At 53.9% G+C, this 6801-nt stretch overlaps 1 protein-coding gene across 3 annotated transcripts in view; it reads right to left on the minus strand.

Moving 5' to 3' along the window:
• LOC143765001 (uncharacterized) overlaps positions 1-6800 on the minus strand; it is a 66079-nt gene extending 59279 nt beyond the window's left edge. For 2 of the 3 annotated variants that reach the window (XM_077251185.1, XM_077251183.1), the window contains exon 1: positions 6670-6759. The gene's annotated coding sequence lies outside the window, so the exon portion shown is untranslated. Of the gene's footprint in view, positions 1-6669 lie in introns of all 3 variants that reach the window. The other variant, XM_077251181.1, reaches the window with a different exon arrangement.
• Position 6801: the final 1 nt, after the last annotated feature.

The following is a 6801-nucleotide window of genomic DNA, read 5'->3' on the forward strand; positions in this document are numbered from 1 at the left end:
GTATGCACATGCTCAGTAGTGAGGCAGTGCTGTGGGGTCGGGGTATGTACATGCTCAGTAGTGAAGCAGTGCTGTGGGGTCGGGGTATGTACATGCTCAGTAGTGAGGCAGTGCTGTGGGGTCGGGGTATGTACATGCCCAGTAGTGAGGCAGTGCTGTGGAGTCAGGGTATGTACACCCTCAGTAGTGAGGCAGTGCTGTGGAGTCGGGGGTATGTACATGCTCAGTAGTGAGGCAGTGCTGTGTGGTCAGGGTATGTGCATGCTCTGTAGAGAGGGTATGTACATGCTCAGTAGTGAGGCAGCGCTGTGTGGTCAGGGTATGTGCATGCTCTGTAGAGAGGGTATGTACATGCTCAGTAGTGAGGCAGTGCTGCGGAGTCGGGGTATGTACATGCTCAGTAGTGAGGCAGTGCTGTGTAGTCGGGGTACAGTACAGACCAAAAGTTTGGACACACCTCATTTAAAGATTTTTCTGTATTTTCATGACTATGAAACTTGTACATTCATACTGAAGGCATCAAAACTATGAATTAACACATATGGAATTATATACTTAACAAAAAAGTGTGAAACAACTGAAATTAAGTCATATTCTAGGTTCTTCAAAGTAGCCACCTTTTGCTTTGATGACTGCTTTGCACACTCTTGGAATTGTCTTGATGAGCTTCAAGAGGTAGTCACCGGGAATGGTCTTCCAACAATCTTGCAGGAGTTCCCAGAGATGCTTAGCACTTGTTAGCCCTTTTGCCTTCACTCTGCGCTCCAGCTCACCCCAAACCATCTCGATTGGGTTCAGGTCTGGTGACTGTGGAGGCCAGGTCATCTGGCGTAGCACCCCATCACTCTCCTTCTTGGTCAAATAGCCCTTACACATCCTGTAGGTGTGTTTGGGGTCATTGTCCTGTTGAAAAATAGATGATGGTCCAACTTAACGCAAACCGGATGGAATAGCATGCCGCTGCAAGATGCTGTGGTAACCATGCTGGTTCAGTATGCCTTCAATTTTGAATAAATCCCCAACAGTGTCACCAGCAAAGCACCCCCACACCATCACACCTCCTCCTCCATGCTTCACGGTGGGAACCAGGCATGTAGAGTCCATCCGTTCACCTTTTTTGCGTCGCACGAAGACACGGTGGTTGGAACCAAAGATCTCAAATTTGGACTCATCAGACCAAAGCACAGATTTCCACTGGTCTAATGTCCATTCCTTGTGTTCTTTAGCCCAAACAAGTCTCTTCTGCTTGTTGCCTGTCCTTAGTAGTGGTTTCCTAGCAGCTATTTTACCATGAAGGCCTGCTGCACAAAGTCTCCTCTTAAGGCCGGCGTCACACTAGCGTATTGCATCCGATGCGATATGCTAATGACACTCGGCTCCTGCTCGCAGCAGAGCAGGAGCCGAGTGTCATGCGTCTGTGCTCCGATTCTCTCGCACAGGGAGGATCGGAGCACAGCTGCGGAGGAGGCGGAGAAATGAATTTCTCCATCTCCTCCATTGCTGGGGTCCGCTTATAGCGCACATCACTTGGATGATATCCAAGTGATGTGCGTTGTCTCACTTACACCCATAGGCTTATATGGGTGCGAGTGAGCCGAGAGTTTTCCTCGGTCCGAGACAATCGCAGCATGCTGAGATTGTCTCGGACCTAAGAAAACGGCCGACAAAAAGTCCGCTGCTGGGAGCTGCCCCATAGCTTAACATTGGTCCGAGTGCAATGCGATTTTTTATCGCATTGTAGTCGGCCGTTTAAAACGCCAGTGTGACGCCGGCCTAACAGTTGTTGTAGAGATGTGTCTGCTGCTAGAACTCTGTGTGGCATTGACCTGGTCTCAAATCTGAGCTGCTGTTAACCTGTGATTTCTGAGGCTGGTGACTCGGATAAACTTATCCTCAGAAGCAGAGGTGACTATTGGTCTTCCTTTCCTGGGGCGGTCCTCAGGTGAGCCAGTTTCTTTGTAGCGCTTGATGGTTTTTGCCACTGCACTTGGGGACACTTTCAAAGCTTTCCCAATTTTTCGGACTGACCGACCTTCATTTCTTAATGTAATGATGGCCACTCATTTTTCTTTACATAGCTGCTTTTTTCTTGCCATAATACAAATTCTAACAGTCTATTCAGTAGGACTATCAGCTGTGTATCCACCAGACTTCTGCACAACACAACTGATGGTCCCAACCCCATTTATAAAGGCAAGAAATCCCACTTATTAAACCTGACAGGGCACACCTGTGAAGTGAAAACCATTTCCAGTGACTACCTCTTGAAGCTCATCAAGAGAATGCCAAGAGTGTGCAAAGCAGTCATCAAAGCAAGAGGTGGCTACTTTGAAGAACCTAGAATATAAGACATAATTTCAGTTGTTTCACACTTTTTTGTTAAGTATATAATTCCACATGTGTTAATTCATAGTTTTGATGCCTTCAGTGTGAATGTACAATTTTCATAGTCATGAAAATACAGAAATTTAAATGAGAAACTTTTGGTCTGTACTGTATGTACATGCTCAGTAGCGAGGCAGTGCTGTGGGGTCGGGGTATGCACATGCTCAGTAGCGAGGCAGTGCTGTGGGGTCGGGGTATGCACATGCTCAGTAGCGAGGCAGTGCTGTGGGGTCGGGGTATGCACATGCTCAGTAGCGAGGCAGTGCTGTGGGGTCGGGGTATGCACATGCTCAGTAGCGAGGCAGTGCTGTGGGGTCGGGGTATGCACATGCTCAGTAGCGAGGCAGTGCTGTGGGGTCGGGGTATGCACATGCTCAGTAGCGAGGCAGTGCTGTGGGGTCGGGGTATGCACATGCTCAGTAGCGAGGCAGTGCTGTGGGGTCGGGGTATGCACATGCTCAGTAGCGAGGCAGTGCTGTGGGGTCGGGGTATGCACATGCTCAGTAGCGAGGCAGTGCTGTGGGGTCGGGGTATGCACATGCTCAGTAGCGAGGCAGTGCTGTGGGGTCGGGGTATGCACATGCTCAGTAGCGAGGCAGTGCTGTGGGGTCGGGGTATGCACATGCTCAGTAGCGAGGCAGTGCTGTGGGGTCGGGGTATGCACATGCTCAGTAGCGAGGCAGTGCTGTGGGGTCGGGGTATGCACATGCTCAGTAGCGAGGCAGTGCTGTGGGGTCGGGGTATGCACATGCTCAGTAGCGAGGCAGTGCTGTGGGGTCGGGGTATGCACATGCTCAGTAGCGAGGCAGTGCTGTGGGGTCGGGGTATGCACATGCTCAGTAGCGAGGCAGTGCTGTGGGGTCGGGGTATGCACATGCTCAGTAGCGAGGCAGTGCTGTGGGGTCGGGGTATGCACATGCTCAGTAGCGAGGCAGTGCTGTGGGGTCGGGGTATGCACATGCTCAGTAGCGAGGCAGTGCTGTGGGGTCGGGGTATGCACATGCTCAGTAGCGAGGCAGTGCTGTGGGGTCGGGGTATGCACATGCTCAGTAGCGAGGCAGTGCTGTGGGGTCGGGGTATGCACATGCTCAGTAGCGAGGCAGTGCTGTGGGGTCGGGGTATGCACATGCTCAGTAGCGAGGCAGTGCTGTGGGGTCGGGGTATGCACATGCTCAGTAGCGAGGCAGTGCTGTGGGGTCGGGGTATGCACATGCTCAGTAGCGAGGCAGTGCTGTGGGGTCGGGGTATGCACATGCTCAGTAGCGAGGCAGTGCTGTGGGGTCGGGGTATGCACATGCTCAGTAGCGAGGCAGTGCTGTGGGGTCGGGGTATGCACATGCTCAGTAGCGAGGCAGTGCTGTGGGGTCGGGGTATGCACATGCTCAGTAGCGAGGCAGTGCTGTGGGGTCGGGGTATGCACATGCTCAGTAGCGAGGCAGTGCTGTGGGGTCGGGGTATGCACATGCTCAGTAGCGAGGCAGTGCTGTGGGGTCGGGGTATGCACATGCTCAGTAGCGAGGCAGTGCTGTGGGGTCGGGGTATGCACATGCTCAGTAGCGAGGCAGTGCTGTGGGGTCGGGGTATGCACATGCTCAGTAGCGAGGCAGTGCTGTGGGGTCGGGGTATGCACATGCTCAGTAGCGAGGCAGTGCTGTGGGGTCGGGGTATGCACATGCTCAGTAGCGAGGCAGTGCTGTGGGGTCGGGGTATGCACATGCTCAGTAGCGAGGCAGTGCTGTGGGGTCGGGGTATGTACATGCTCAGTAGCGAGGCAGTGCTGTGGGGTCGGGGTATGTACATGCTCAGTAGCGAGGCAGTGCTGTGGGGTCGGGGTATGTACATGCTCAGTAGCGAGGCAGTGCTGTGGGGTCGGGGTATGTACATGCTCAGTAGCGAGGCAGTGCTGTGGGGTCGGGGTATGTACATGCTCAGTAGCGAGGCAGTGCTGTGGGGTCGGGGTATGTACATGCTCAGTAGCGAGGCAGTGCTGTGGGGTCGGGGTATGTACATGCTCAGTAGCGAGGCAGTGCTGTGGGGTCGGGGTATGTACATGCTCAGTAGCGAGGCAGTGCTGTGGGGTCGGGGTATGTACATGCTCAGTAGCGAGGCAGTGCTGTGGGGTCGGGGTATGTACATGCTCAGTAGCGAGGCAGTGCTGTGGGGTCGGGGTATGTACATGCTCAGTAGCGAGGCAGTGCTGTGGGGTCGGGGTATGTACATGCTCAGTAGCGAGGCAGTGCTGTGGGGTCGGGGTATGTACATGCTCAGTAGCGAGGCAGTGCTGTGGGGTCGGGGTATGTACATGCTCAGTAGCGAGGCAGTGCTGTGGGGTCGGGGTATGTACATGCTCAGTAGCGAGGCAGTGCTGTGGGGTCGGGGTATGTACATGCTCAGTAGTGAGGCAGTGCTGTGGAGTCAGGAAAATTGAGGAGTGGGAGGTTTAGCTTACAAAACGCTGATGCATACATCACCTTAGCTGACAAACCAATGGGACAGCTTGTATGCAACTTTAAAGGGTAGCATAGAACGACTGTCCAAACCAAGTACAGGTGCTCGGTGCATCATGGCCAAACATTTAAGAGCAGCTTCCCACCTACTTGTTTTCCCTCAATCTCTGCCCTCTTCTTTGATTGACAGCTCTGGCTTGTTATAGAAGGGCAGAGATAAAGGAAAACTACAGTAGTTTTGAAGGTGCATGTATATGCTTGGCAGCACCCAAGGGTGCACCGAGTGCCTGTATTTGGCTTGAACAGTCATTCTGTGCCGAGAGTCCCATCCAAGCAGTGGTAAGCCGAATTGTACAACATCCCCTTCCTGCGCGCTTATACAGGATGTGAAAGGCTATGAACATTTCTAACAGTAAACCCTATTTCCTTTCATCCGACAGCAGCACAAATTCTTGTAAAAACAGGAACTTCTGAAGACAGACAAGTCTGATCCAGTGAAAACATTCATCCCCATCTGTTGTGACTAAGAAGTGAGCACAGGAGGCCGAACCACGACCTCCATAGGGTTCCATGCAGCGGCAGGGTAGACGTCCCCATAGGGTTACATGCAGCGGCAGGGTAGACGTCCCCATAGGGTTACATGCAGCGGCAGGATAGATGTCCATAGGGTTACATGCAGCGGCAGGGTAGATGTCCATAGGGTTACATGCAGCGGCAGGGTAGACGTCCCCATAGGGTTACATGCAGCGGCAGGGTAATGTCCATAGGGTTACATGCAGCGGCAGGGTAATGTCCATAGGGTTACATGCAGCGGCAGGGTAATGTCCATAGGGTTACATGCAGCGGCAGGGTAATGTCCATAGGGTTACATGCAGCAGCAGGGTAGACGTCCCCATAGGGTTACATGCAGCGGCAGGGTAGACGTCCCCAGAGGGTTACATGCAGCGGCAGGGTAGAAGTCCTCATAGGGTTACATGCAGCGGCAAGGTAGACGTCCCCATAGGACTACATGCAGCGGCAGGGTAGACGTCCCCATAGGGTTACATGCAGCGGCAGGGTAGACGTCCCCATAGGGTTACATGCAGCGGCAGGGTAGACGTCCCCATAGGGTTACATGCAGCGGCAGGGTAGACGTCCCCATAGGGTTACATGCAGCGGCAGGGTAGACGTCCCCATAGGGTTACATGCAGCGGCAGGGTAGACGTCCCCATAGGGTTACATGCAGCGGCAGGGTAGACGTCCCCATAGGGTTACATGCAGCGGCAGGGTAGACGTCCCCATAGGGTTACATGCAGCGGCAGGGTAGACGTCCCCATAGGGTTACATGCAGCGGCAGGGTAGACGTCCCCATAGGGTTACATGCAGCGGCAGGGTAGACGTCCCCATAGGGTTACATGCAGCGGCAGGGTAGACGTCCCCATAGGGTTACATGCAGCGGCAGGGTAGACGTCCCCATAGAGTTACATGCAGCGGCAGGGTAGACGTCTGCCTGGCGCTCAGTACATACTCCCCAGCATGGGGACTGTATGGTGGGGACACAGGACGTGTATCATTCACCACACACCTCTGCTCACAGCGAATTTCCACTGGAAAACCAGATATATAAGCAGTAAGGACATTTTAGACTGGGGACACTCGTGAGGTAAGTAATGTGTCACCTCAGGGGGCATTCCCATGTCAGACCCCGGTCCGCTGATGAGGAGAGCCCCAGCATCCGCACACCGCCCTCAGCTACCCGGGTACTGCCCAGAAAAGCGCAGACAGGCTGGCGGGGACAAGCACTGCCCGGGCACCTACGCACTGCAGGGGACAGAACAAACAATACATGACAACTTACCCCGAGCCGGTCCTCAGCGCCTCACCGGGAGCCCCGGATCTCAACCCGGAAATCTGGGCAACGGCTTAAGGATGTTGATGATGTCACGACCACGTGATCAGTGGGAGGACCGTGGCCTCGGCTGTGGGGCGT

Source organism: Ranitomeya variabilis, chromosome 4, assembly GCF_051348905.1.
Source record: "Ranitomeya variabilis isolate aRanVar5 chromosome 4, aRanVar5.hap1, whole genome shotgun sequence".
NCBI lineage: Eukaryota > Metazoa > Chordata > Amphibia > Anura > Dendrobatidae > Ranitomeya > Ranitomeya variabilis.